The following is a 14,769-nucleotide window of genomic DNA, read 5'->3' on the forward strand; positions in this document are numbered from 1 at the left end:
ACTGAGGGCTTAGAACTGGAAAAAATGCGTAAGAAATGTGTGCAGAAAAATCGAAAGAAAACCCTATCTATACAAGTGACAAGATTAATCATGGATATGGAATCAAGATTGACATTCCAGAATGCCATGAACCCTGTTACTCCCACAATCACAGAAGCAATAGCAAAAGTTACCCAGAAGGAACACAGTGGATGAGGAATGAACAATAAGGAAACAATGAACATAGCTGAGGATGCAACAATGACATTTCGAACAGTGTTTTCTAATATTGCGGCAAACTGATCAAAATATATGAATGCCGGGTTGTACACCATTAGGGGAATTTCACACTTTTCGGCTATGCTTCGTAACTGGAATAACATCATCTCCTTATTGGTTGAAGAAGAAACGCCGATGGTCTGAATGAAGCCCCGGGAAGCAATGATTTCATGTGAAGATGAAATATTAATATCACACATAAAAAGTGGAAAATTTGTTAAAAACTGGGCAAACTGTTTATAAAAGTATTCTTATCATTTACATCTTGCCTGCTATTTTCCATATATTGCACATACTCTCGTAACCAAAACTCTGTAACATTTGTATCTACATAGTCACTGTTTTCCAAATCTGCCAGACATTTTTCCAGTTTTTGCCTAGCATCTTTATCTCAGTAGTCAAGAGTTTCAGTGACAATAACCATAACCCTGGGGCCATAATCCAAAAAATAGTCTTCTACTTTAAAAAATGGTGTGGTGTAGGAATCGTCACTTGCCAAATTTCGAAGGTCTAACCCTTCCTGCACTTGGAAACACCCATACATACTACTAATGATGTACAAAATGTATAGAAGCACTACAAAAAACTTGGACTCAGTGCTTGTGAGAAAAGGGCCTAAATAGTCTCTGAAGAACAAAGTCATTGGATGGACATCAGTTTCTTGTTCATCTGGGAGAGAATCACATGGGACAAAGCAGGACTTTTTAAATGAAGAACACTTTTGGTCAGGAGTTTCTGGCTTTTTCAACCAGCGTAGACAGACTACTTCTCTTTTACCATCCAGGGCCATAAATGCTCCAAAACAGGTGATGTTATAAAAATAACCAAAGAGCAGGGTTGTTCCTGTATAAGTGCAAAAGTATTGTACGGACCCGAAAGAGGTCATAATCCCTATATAGAAGGCCAGGACGTTGGTGATAGTGGTGATTGTAATGGACACTGCCACTTTGGAATAGACACTGGACAGCCGCTGTTTGATGTTATCCATGAGGCTGGTCTTCTGCCAGGCAGAAATCATTATAAACATGTCATCAACCCCAACACCTGTTAAAGAAACAAAGAAACAATTTGCATACATATTAATATCTATGAAAAATTAAACACATAAACTCAAACCATCTTCTTTTTCCATCTCTTAGATCTTATTTATCTTGCCTGATCTGTGCTTTGATACTACTACTTTCTCTGGTTGCTTCTGAATCCACAACAGAATCCATCCCTTCCTCTGTAATAACTCTATGCTTCATTCATACTCTTATTATTTGTACATAGCACAGGATACTCTACTCCTACTCTTCATTTAGGGTGTTGTAATGATGAGTCAGGAAACATGTTGTAGGTGTTAGTCGAAGCAGGATTAGCATTGTATCTTTGATTCTACTGGATGACTTGAAAGACCATTTTCCCTCATAAACCATCTTAATGAATGCACAAACACACGAAGCCAACATTCTGTTGCTTAAAATATAAACTGGACTTATCTATTCTACAGTTAGCATCTAACTAGCAATGTTGGCACCTCTCTCAAGATTTCTACTAGAGTTGACACTACTTTCACTCATGTATACCTTTGTTCCCATGTATATTGATGCAAACTCAATAAAATATATAAGGAAATAAACTGCAATAAAATGCTGATCTAATTTCAATTTGGGGGGATCTTGTGCATGGATTACATGGGAGGGTACTGGGAATTGCAACTTTGCCTCTGATGTTTTACAGGTATGATCAAGAAGATAGAAGAATCTGTATTGACACAAGTCTAAACATTCTGTCATAAACTGCATCCTGACATCCCATGGCTTACTAGCTTTGGGGATTTCACTTGGGCTCAGCAGCACAAAAGGGAAGAATCAGAAGTACTAGGGACCAAGAATGAACTCTTGATATGTATTAGGTATTGAAAAACTAGTTTTGTGATTTATAGAAACTTATTCAGAAATTGTCCCTGAACACTTCTTGAGTTGCTTAAATCTCACACACACACAAACACACACACACACACACACACACACTCCTATGTACACACGGACTATTCAGTGCTGGTTTATATTAAATCAAGTATATACACTTTAACTATAGTTGTTTATGGCTGTGGGGAATACTGAGTGGCTAAGCGTGGGTGTGTACTAGGTAGGTGTGTCCTGAAGAGTTAGAGTAAATAAGTTGACATCCAGCAAACAGCTTTTCCACTGTCTCCCCGTGGAAACCAAATACTATTCCTTCCAAGTTCCTTACTTTCTAAAATGTAGAATGGATAAAGAAGATGTGGTTTATATATACAGTGGAATACTACTTGGCAATGAGAACAGATGAAATCTGGACATTTGCAGCAACGTGGATGGAACCGGAGGGTATTATGCGAAGTGAAGTAAGTCAGGCAGAGAAGGACAGCTACCATATGTTTTCACTCACATGTGGATCCTGAGTAACTTCACAGAAGACCACGGGGGAGGGGGGAGGGGAAAAAAGTTACAGAGAGGGAGGGAGGCAAACCATAAGAGACTCTTAAATACTGAGAACAAACTGAAAGTTGATGGGGGGGTGGGGAGAGGGGAAAGCGGGTGATGGGCATTGAGGAGAGCACCTGTTGGAATGAGCACGGGGTGTTGTATGGAAACCAATCTGACAATAAATTATATTTAACAAAAAATAAATAATTGGTGTCTCTTTAAATTAAAAAAATAAAATATAATATAAACACCTTTGTTTTTCATGCTTATTGTCAAATAAATTCTGGAAGTACAAGAAAATGCAGAGAAAAAGTGTAAACAAGAGTAATTCCACCCTGCATTTTTATGTATATCCATCCAGAATTTGCTCTATACAAATATGCACATATAACTGTATCTCTCTATTTCACACACCTGGTTTCAATACCAGCATTTTTCATTTAACATTATATATCTACCTCCTTTTGAAGACTGGATATGATTCAAAAGTATTAATGTGCTGTGTTTGAGTTGACCAATCCCATGTTGATATGGAATTAGGTTTTCAAAACTTTTCCATTCTAAATAATGCTGAAGTGAACCTACTCGTTCTGCTCTTTGAGTACTTGTCTAACTGTTAAGACAAATTTCTAAAAATGGAATTGTTAAGCCAAAGATATTTGCTGTTTGATGTTTAACTCTTTTGATTTGCTGCAAAATTGGATTTAAAAAAGCGTGTAACAATTTATAATTTTCTCCCAGCAGAATGAGTATTCATTTATATACAACCTTCCTCATATCTTCAATCTTGCTAATATTTATTAATTTAATAAGAAGACAAGGAATCTCACTTTTGGTTTAATTTGCATCCATTCATTAATTGAGAAGTCAAATTAGTTTTTCCCTCTACTTCCAGTGAGGGGTGTGTGTGTGTGTGTGTGTGTGTGTGTGTATGTGTGAACTGCCTGTTCATGTCTCTTGTCTGTGTTTTTCCATCCGGGGTGCTTGATTTTTCTGCCTCTAAACACACACACTTCAATTTGATTTTCTTCTCTCCTGTCACCTCATTTTGGATCTGTGGAGCCACCTGAATATAATTATTTTGCTTAATCTAACATAAATTCCTTCCCTTATCTACCCCATACCCCTACATACACAATGTGTAGCTTCACATTTGGTTTTACTCATCTAGAATAAGAAGTGGTGAATTTGCAACTATGATCACAAATGGCACCCCAATGTACAACATCAGGCCAAAGCCACTCACCACTGCCAAGGCAGCAGAAATCACTCCCAAGGTTGCAGCCCACATTTTGTTTCGTACACAGTCACTCCTGTTCATTTGGAGGGAAAAATCATGGAATTTGTGGTGGGAGCTTCCACACTGAAATTCCATCAGTTTATAACATTCTCTACTTGGACATCTGTTCAGAAAGCTCTTGGGCGATCATTCCCATACCTGTCTGCTGAAGACCTTTAATTCCCAGGCACTGTCCCAGACCAAGTGGGAAAAAGGGCGGAGGGAGCAGAAAAGCTGTGAATCAGTACTTTTACCAAACTTCCTGAGCAATTCTTCCGCAGCTGGGCAAGCACAAATTCACTCACCACCACTTCAGAGCCATAAAGATATACCAAATACTTCAGATGGTTAATTACACCCTGATCTTCAAAGGGTGTAAAGGGAATACAACAGCAAAGGGAGGGCAAGCTCTAGCAGAGAAAGTACCCATATTCAGTGCTCTTTTCACCCACCCTTGACTCCAAGTAGCCATTGATGCAATTCTAAACAGCTCTTGTATTTCCAAACCAGTTCAATATGTATTGTGATTAACAAAATGTATGAAAGTCTCCTCCTAAAACGTTTTCAGGATTCTTGTCTACTGGTGAAGAGGGCCTAGGAAAGTTGCTACTAATTACAAAAGAATTAGAAATGTAGTCCATTAAAAAAAAGTTTATTTATGGGGCGCCTGGGTGGCTCAGTCAGTTAAACAACTGACTTTGGCTCAGGTCATGACCTCATGGTTTGTGGGTTTGAGCCCCATGTTCAGCTCTGTGCTGATGGTTTGGAGCTGGGAGCCTGCTTTGGACTTGTTGTCTCCCCTCTCTCTGCCCCTGCCCTGTTCATTCTCTCTCTGTCTCAAAAATAAATAAATTTTTAAAAAATGTTACGTTTACTTATTTATTTTTGAGAGAGAGCAAAGTGGGGGAGAGGCAGAGAGACAGAGAGAGAGAGAGAGAGAGAGAGAGAGAGAGAGAGACTACCAATCAGGCTCCACACTACCAGTGCAGAGCCTGATGTGGGGCTTGAACCCACAAACAATGAGATCATGACCTGAGCCAAAGTCAGACACTTAACCATCTGAGCCACCCAGGCGCCCCTCCAGTCCATTTTTAATAACACAGCCTGTGCCTTTTTCTTTGCTGGACCAACAAAAATGGGAATATATAGGCAGCATTTTAAAGTATGGATTCAGCACTTTACCTACCCAATAACCACAATATTACATTTGAAAATATTGACAACCACCTCTGGTTTTATATTTTGCTTTTTTGTTAACTGCTTCAAAACAAATGACTGATACTTGTCTCTAGATATTTTTAGGAGGAGAGAGAAACTACGTTTGGATTGAAGACTAGGAGAGTCAACTATGGAAATAGAAGCACTGATTCCAATACAGCAACATGACCATGACCTTTAGGCAAGACAACAGTAAAATAGCTAATCTTTCTTATTCTGCAAAAAAATTTCTACACCATGGTTTTATTTATTTATTTTTTTCAACACACCAGTGCTATGAGTTAAACTCAGGGCCCCAAACCAACCACATGTACAAAATTCCAGAGCAAAAGTAAAATTCCTTGTTAGAATAAAATTTGATTATAATGAATACTTTCTTAAAACAACAATGTTGTTTTATAGCAGTTTGAAATAAGAAAGTAACAAAGATGAACTTTGAAATCAGAAAGATGAATGAGTTACATATGACATTCCATCTTTCAAGTTTCTGGATTTTTTGGTATAAAATTTTCAGATGATGTAAGGGCGGCAGTGAAGTATATTATTGCCTGTAGTGACTTTATTTTGACTACGTGCTGAGTTGACTTTGTCTAAATGATCTTTATTTTAATGTGCAATAGACAATGGAAGGAAAGATTTTAAGATGGAACGCTGCAGGAGTTTGGTGAATACACTTGCAGATATTCCGGTCTCCAAGAAAGTTTTTTTTTTTTTAAGTTCATTTCTCTTGAGAGAGAGAGGCTGACAGAGAGAGACAGAGAGAGAGAGAATGGCAAGCAGGCTCCACACTGTCAGCGCAGAACATGAAGTGGGGCTCAAACCCATGAACCACGAGATCATGACCTGAGCCGAAGCCTAGAGTCAAGACGCTTGGCTGACAGAGCCACCCAGGCACCCCTGAGAAGGATTTTGTTTCAGGCAGTTTATCAGAATGACCTAGGGAAGTCTTAGAACTTTAGATCTCCTGGAGCCTGGCTATGCGGATCCTGATTCAGTAGGTTGGTAGGGAAGCTGCAGAATCTTTATGTCTAAAACCTTCCCCAGATGACTCCAGCGCAGGCAGCCAGATGGCCAACCTTCTGAATGTTTTATTTACCTGACAGGGAAGGGCTAAATTAGAACTTATTCTTAGACAACAATCTATATGTTTGCTAAGAGATCCACATCTTCCTTCAAAGGTAATGATGTTTCTCATAAGTAAACAACAGTTTACAGTGTATTTGAGAAGGGAAAGATTTTCCAGCTTGTTTCAGAAACAGATCTAATATTTGGCGTAAATGTTGTCATGTCCAAAATGTGAGACAATTTTGAAGGAGTCAAGAAGATCAATATACCACTACTTGCTGTAGAATGAGGTTCAAGCTAGAGCATATACCTGAAAAAGTTTGTTCAGGGGCGCCTGGGTGGCGCAGTCGGTTGGGCGTCCGGCTTCAGCCAGGTCACGATCTCGCGGTCTGTGAGTTCGAGCCCCGCGTCAGGCTCTGGGCTGATGGCTCAGAGCCTGGAGCCTGTTTCCGATTCTGTGTCTCCTTCTCTCTCTGCCCCTCCCCCGTTCATGCTCTGTCTCTCTCTGTCCCAAAAATAAATAAACGTTAAAAAAAAAAAATTTTAAAAAAAAGTTTGTTCATATGACTTCACAATCAGACAATAAATACGGAACCCTAAAATAGGTGCAAATAAGGGTTCTGTGTGAGGTAAATGCATACGTGCAAGGATAACCTTCATATGTAAGTGTAAATGAGTCAGGCAGGATGGGCAACGTCTTAGGGACTGTCTAGGAGGCTATTGTCCAGACCAGAGATAAGAGATTCTCAGTGATAACAGAAGAGGTAGGAGTGGGAGATGTCCTAGGAATTTACAAACACACTCAAAGGAGAATTGGTTTTATTTTAAAGCCTAGAGAAGGCATGTATTGAAGCATCGTGGCAGCAGCTGTGCCTTAAGGATTTCCCTCCTCCCTTTCTTTTTCTCCTTGGACATGCTCCAACTAACTTAGCAAGATGGGAAGCAGGAAGAGAAGGGATAGAAGAGGGCTGGCGAACCAACAGAATGGCAGAAGATATTTGCAAATGACATATAACATAAAGGCTTATTATCCAAAACCTATAAAGAACTTACCAAACTCAACACCTGAAATAATCCAGTGAAGAAATAGCCAGAAGACACGATTAGACCAAAGAAGGCATCCAGATGGCCAACAGACACATGAAAAGATACTCAACGTCACTCAACATCAGGGAAATACAAATCAAAACCACAGTGAGATACCACCTCACACCAGAGTGGCTAAAATTAACAACTCAGGAAACAACAGATGTTGGCAAGGATGTGGAGAAATGGGAACCCTCTTGCACTGTGGTGGGAAGGCAAACCCTCTTGCACTGTGGGTGGGAATGCACAATTGGTGCAGCTGCTCTGGAAAACAAAGTATCCAAAGGATACAGGAGTGCTGATTCATGGGGGCACATGAACCCCAATGTTTATAGCAGTGCTATCAACAATAGCCAAAATACAGAAAGAGCCCAAATGTCCATCAACTGATGAATGGATAAAGAAGATGTGGTTTATGGGGCGGCTGGGTGGCTCAGTCGGTTAAGCGGCCGACTTCGGCTCAGGTCATGATCTCGCAGTCCGTGAGTTCGAGCCCAGCGTCGGGCTCTGTGCTGACAGCTCAGAGCCTGGGGCCTGTTTCAGATTCTGTGTCTCCACTCTCTGACCCTCCCCCGTCCATGCTCTGTCTCTCTCTGTCTCAAAAATAAATAAATAAACGTTAAAAAATTACAAAAAAAAAAGATGTGGTTTATACATAGAATGGAACAATACTTGAAAATGAGAAAGAATGAAATATTGCCATTTGCAACTACGTGGATGGAACTAGAGGGTGTTATGCTAAGCAAAATTAGTCAGAGAAAGACAAATATCATGTGACTTCACTCATATGAGGACTTTAATATACAAAACATAAGGGAAGGGATGCAAAAATAATACAAAAACAGGGAGAGGGACAAAACATGAGACTCTTAAATATGGAGAACAAACAGGGTTACTGTTGTAGGAGGAGTTGTGGGAGGGGGAATGGGCTCTATGGGTAAGGGCATTAAAGAACCTACTTCTGAAATCATTGTTGCAATAATACGCTAACTAACTTGGATGTAAATTTCAAAAATAAATTAAATTTTAAAAATTTAAAAAAGATGTGGTTTATATATACAATGGAATACTACTTGGCAATGAGAAAGAATGAAATCTTGCCATTTGCAACAACGTGGATAGAACTGGAGGGTATTATGCTAAGTGAAATAAGTCAGTCAGAGAAAGACAGATATCGTATGTTTTCACTCATATGTCGAATCTGAGAAACTTAACAGAAGTCCACGAGGGAAGGGAAGGGTAAAAAATCATTTCAAACAGAGAGGGAGGCAAACCGTAAGAGACTCTTAAATACAGAGAACTGAGGCTTGATTTGGGGGGGTGAGGTGAGGGGAAAATTGGTAACGGGCATTGAGGAGGGCACTTGTTGGGATGAGCACTGGGTGTTATATGTCAGCGAAGAATCACGGGAATCTACCCTGAAACCAAGAGCACACTGTGTCCACTGTATGTCAGCTAACTTGACAATAAATTATATTCAGGAAAAAAAAAAAAGAAGAGAACTGGTAAGCTCCTTTCTCCCCATTAAGGGCTATCCCATGCAGCATGCTCTAGCAAAGGGTGCTGGAGGGCACCTTAACTTTAAATCAAGTCACCAATTTTGTTTATTACATGGACCTGGACATGGACATTTTAACTCTGACTGGAGGATTTTGTCCTACCTGCTAATGACCACAAAAGTCACATAGCCTGTCTGAGTTTTCATGGGGCAGAGGAAGATCTTGCTCTTACCCACAAAACTTAAAGGGAACAAAGGGAGACAAAAATAAAGTTGCATTATGTTTATACCTCATGAGTCCTATATGTTTCATATGCTGGTTACATAAACACAAAGTCTTCAAAGACAAATAAATATAAATCATTTTCTAGGGGTGTGTGGCTGGCTCAGTCGGTTAAGCATCCAACTCTTGGTTTTGGCTCAGGTCATGATCTCCTGGTTTGTGAGTTCAAGCCCTGTGTCGGGCTCTGCTCTGACAGCGCAGAGCCTGCTTGGGATTCTTTCTCTCCCTGTCTCTCTGCCTCTCCTCTGCTCACTCAACCATGCTCTCTCTTTCAAATTAAATAAATATTAAAAAAATCATTTTCTAATTGCCTAGAGTGTAAGATTTTCTGTACCACTGTCCATAATTATTAGTAAAGATAAGCGAGAATTGATATAAATGTGTATCTTCAGAACCAACTACCTAGTAGGAAAGTTTTGTCAAGCCAATTGTTGGTACTTTGGAGATTCCACACTAGGTTAACATTATTTTTATACTCTAATGACTTGAACAAGACTGAATTTGGTCTTTTTTCCTTCCCATCCTTCCTCCCCTATTTTCTCCCTCCCTCCCTCTCACCCTTCCTTCTTAGTTTTTTGATTTTGTTTGTTTTCTAGGGAATGTGGTCTTTCTTTCCAAAATAACAAAGTTACGAGGTAGTTTATTAACTCTAACGAGATACCCATCATGGTTTAACTCCCTCTACCTACTGGGGCCTTATGTTTCTCTACCTGAAAATCTAGAGAGTTGAATTATATCATTTGTTCCCAAGCCTGCCTATACAGGAGAATCAATTAAAGACATTTTTGAAATATAGATTTTCAGACTGAAACCCCAGAGACTCGATTCAATAGGTGGCTTCAGAATAAGTAGGTGTAGAGTCCTCTCTGGAACTCTGCTGTGAGAATCACTCAATTAATATATTCTATGGGGTTACTTCTACAACTAAATACTGGTGTTTGCTGATATTTTCAATATTTTAGCTTTCTGATTACAAGAGCTCAAACTAACCCTAATGCCTAGATAACAATTTTTAAGTGCTTAACAAGGTAAACCCCACATCCGAACAATGGGGACACCCAAGTCAATTAAATTAGAGGTTGATTTTTTATATAGTTAAAAGTACTCGTTCAAATTTATACAGAAATAAGGACTTGTTTAATTCTATCAGCATGTCTGCTTCCAAATGGAACAATTAATCACAATTGGCACAATATGTAAAGTAAAAACCATATGCCAAATCAAACAAAACTGGCCATAGTTTCTTTATTTGTTTTTACGATTCCATCTGATTGCACACTATTGCCAATGGGGGTTGGGGAGAAAAGAAAGTTTAAAAAGTAAGAGTTTAGTGCTGGATATCAGCAAAACATGGCCTAGGAATTTCCCAAGTCTCATCCCGACAAAGAAATATAGAAAAACGGGCATATATTTTCAGAATTCTGTGAACTCTGGAAAGCAGTCAAAAGCTTACAGCAACTAAGCAAGCGCTAAATGAAAGAAAATCAGGGGAGTACTTCAAAATAGTAGGAATGTTTTATAGTGATTTTACATGCCCTGTCTCCTTCTCCAGTGTGATAGTCGCCTTAAAGTGGCAGTGATCATAATGTGGCAGATACGTTAAAGTGGCCCCAGTCCCAAATTGTCCCTCAGACAGCAGGGATCTTAAAGTGGTAACAGCTCATGTTACCATGATGGAGCCATCTCCCTGTTTTTGGAGGAAGCAGAGCAGAGGTTATTCCTAAAATAGTTTATATGTCTGTTCTAACCTATTTGGGGGCTACCTGAAGGACTGATGCAAGGCACTCCTCTGTTTTGTCTAACTCAAAACTCAGGTTGAGAAAGCTGGAAACACCACAAGTTGAATGAACAAGCCTCATGTGCATAGGGCAAAAGATTATAGCTCAAAAATACAAAAGACTGCCTATGGAAAAAGATGAGGAGCATTTCTCTGGGAATTTAGGAGATTAAAAAGCTCTCAGTTATACTGGGGAATTTAGAAAATTACCCAGGGCAAGATGTATGCTCAGAAAAGACCTAAGAAGACCCTAAGCTTTCACCTAGGGCTGATCCCTAGGTACAGTGTAAGCCTTGGTAAGTGTTGGAGGTTCCAGGCACAGAACCATTTTGCAAACACTGGGAGAGCTCCTGGCATCCAAGGAAATCTATGTCAAAACACTAGCTAAGGTACAGAAACTTCAGTGAACACAAAAAACAATAATTACAGTCTTTCGATAATAGTTTCGGAAAATCACAAAGAAAATGGACCACTAATCTTAAATAAACACATAGGAAAACAACAGAAAACCCTGGGGAGCGTGGAAACTGATTTCCAGTTAGCCAAATGTCCAGTTTTCTACACAACCACCACCACCACCACCAATAACAAATCACAAGGTATATAAAGATAGAGGAGAGTGTGGTTCAAACTATGTGTGAAACAAAATAAATAGACAGAAATCATCCTTGAGGAAAGACAGAGCTAGGACTTACTAGACAAAGACTATAAACACTTTTCTAAACATGCTTACAGAGCTAAAGAAGAGCTCTGACAAGGAAATAAGAAAAACAATGTATGACCAAAATAATAATATAAAGAGGTAGAAATTTTTTAAAGGAACCAAACAGAAATTCTGGAACTGAAAAATACAATAACTGAAATGACAGAACACAAACCCAAAAACACTAGACGCATTCAACAGCAGGTCTAATAGGCAGAAGAATCAGTGAACTGAAAATAGGACAATTGAAATGTATGGAGTCTAAGAGACATAAAGAAAAAAGGATGAAGAAAAGTGAGAAGAACCTCAGAGATCTGTGGGCCTACCAGCCAGTAGATCAACATACACATTATGGGAGTTCCAGGAGAGAGAGAAAAGGAGGCAGGAAGAATATTTAAAGAAATAATGGCTGAAAACTTCCCAAATTTGGTAGAAGATATGAAGCTACAAATCCGAGAAGCTTAATGAAGTTCAGATAGGATGAACTCAAAAAGACCCAGACTGAGAACATGATAATCAAATCACTGAAAGCCAAAGGCAAAGAGAGTCTTGGAAGCACTGAGAGAGGAGCAACTCACCAAATATAAGGGACCCTTAATAAGTGTAAAAGCTGATTGCTTATTAGAAACCATGGAGGCAAGGAGACAATGGGATATTTATAGTGCTTAACGAAAAAAAAAACCATCAACTGAAATTCTGTATTCATCAAAACTGTCCTTCAAAAATGAAGGAGAAATTAAGACATTCCAGATAAACAAGAGCTAAGCGGGCTTGTTAATTAGACCTGCCCTATATGAGATGGTAAAAGGAATCCTTCAGGCTGGGTAGAAAGAACAATAAAAAGTAATGCTAAGTCATATGAGGAAACATAGGTCTTGGTCAAATATAACAGCAAGTATTATTATATTTTTGGTTTATAACCCTACATTTTATTACCTACAGAATTTAGAACATAAAAATAATTATAACTCTGTTATTGGGCAAAGAGTGTACAAAGACATAATTTGTGACAACAACAACATAAAGAGTGGGGGACAGAGGTGTACAGAAGCAGCAGATTTGTGTGTTTTTGAAGTTAAGTTGGTATCAGTTTAATGTAGGTTGTTTTAAACTTAGAATTATATGAATCAGCATGGTAACCATAAAGAAAATCTCACAAAATCATGGCAAAAGGAAATGAGAAGAGAATCAAACAACTCATTAGAAAAATAGAAACTAAACATAGAAAAAGGGATAATGGATGAAGTGAGGGACAAAAAAAACTGTATGATACACAGAATACAAATAGCAAAATAGCAGAAGTCCTTCCTTGTCAGCAGTTATTTTAAATGTAAATGGATTAAACTCTTGAATAAAAGGGTAGAAATTGACAGAAGGGATAACATACCATGATTCAACTATATGCTGTCTACAAGAGACTCATTATAGATCCAAAGACATAAATAGATTGAAAGCTAAAGGATGGAGAAAGATATTCCATATAAATATAACCAAAGGAGGGCAGGATTGAATACACTTCTATAAGACAAAATAGATTTTATTTTAAAAACTGTTAAAAGAGACAAAGAAGGGCATTTTATATTGATGAAAAGAACAATTCATCAAGAAGATTCATCTACAAACATACATGCACTGCCAATAGAGACCCAAAAATGAAACAAATATTAACAGATTTGTAGACAGAAATAGACGGAGAATTCAATATGCCACTTTCAATAATGTGTAAAACATCTAGGCCAATAATCTGTAAGGAAACAGAAGAAATGGACAACACTAAATAAATTAGACCTTACAGAGATATATACAACACTCAACCCAATGATAGAAGAATATACATTATTCTCAAGTGAACATGAAACATTCTCTGGAATACAGCATACGTTAGGTCACAAAACAAGTCTGAACATGTAAAAATATTGAAATTACCCAGTGTGTCTTTTTAACCAACAATGGAATGGAGCTACAAATCAATAATAGAGGGAAAACTGGATAATTCAAAATGTATGGAAATTAGGCAACTCACTATCAAATAACTAGGGGGTCAAAGAATAAATCACAAGGGAAATTAGAAAATACTTAGCAAAAAATGAAAATAAAGACACAGCAAAACATAACTTACAGGATATAGCAACACTAGTGCTCATAGGTAAATTTATACTACATTAAAAAAGAACAAAAAGGTCTTCAATCACCTTACGGTACTAGACATATCGCAGAAATAGAAACAAAATAAAACAAAACAAAACCCAAAGCTAACAAGGAAGGAAATGAAAAGATTAGAATATAGATCTATGCAATTGAGACTAGAAAAACAATGGAGAGAACCAACAAAGCCAGAAATTGATTATTTAAAAAGATCAACAAATTGATAAACTCTTATCTACAGTGACAAAGAAAAAAGAAGACAGAAATAACTAAATCAGATATGAAATTGAAGACATTACTACTAACCTTAGAGAAATATGAAGGAGTATAAAAGAACACTATAGGGTTGTCTGGGTGGCTCAGTTGGTTGAGCTCCGACTTTGTCTCAGGTCATGATCTCACGATTGATGGTTTTGAGCCCTGCATGGGGCTCACTGCTGTCAGTGCAGAGCCTGCTTTGGATCCTCTGCCCCCGCCCCCCGCCACCTCTCTCCCTCTCGTGCACTCTCTCTCAAAAATAAATAAACATTAAAAAAATAAAGAGTGCTATAAACAACTTATGCCAACAAACTATATGAAATGCACAAATTTCTAGAAACACCTAAATGACCTAAACTGACTCAAGATGAAATAGAAAACCTCAACAGACATTGAATAAGTAAAAAGAGTGAATCAGTAATCAAAAACCACCCAAAAAGAAAAGTCCAAGACCAGATGGCTTCACTGGTAAATTTTACTAAACATGTAAAGAAGAAGTAACACCGATCCTTCTCAAGTCCTTCCAAAAAGTTGAAAAGGAAGAAACACTCTCTAACTCATTCTATGAGACCAACATTACACTGATACCAATCCCAGACAAAGATTACAAGAAGAAAACTACAGATCAATATCTTATGAATGTAGATTCAAATGTCCTTAATAATATTCTGCAAACCCAATTCAATAGCACGTTAAAAAGATTATACATCATTACCGACTAGGATTTATCCCAGGAATGCAAGAGT

General features: G+C 38.2%; 1 pseudogene; it reads right to left on the bottom strand.

Annotated features, from left to right (window-relative positions):
- Nucleotides 1-337: 337 nt before the first annotated feature.
- LOC124518520 (patched domain-containing protein 3-like) overlaps nt 338-14,769 on the bottom strand; it is a 36,305-nt pseudogene continuing 21,873 nt past the window's right edge.

Source organism: Lynx rufus, unplaced genomic scaffold (assembly GCF_022079265.1).
Source record: "Lynx rufus isolate CCGP_SWC_20201006 ecotype Redwood Valley unplaced genomic scaffold, mLynRuf1.p SCAF_24, whole genome shotgun sequence".
In the NCBI taxonomy this organism is placed as follows: Eukaryota; Metazoa; Chordata; class Mammalia; order Carnivora; family Felidae; genus Lynx; species Lynx rufus.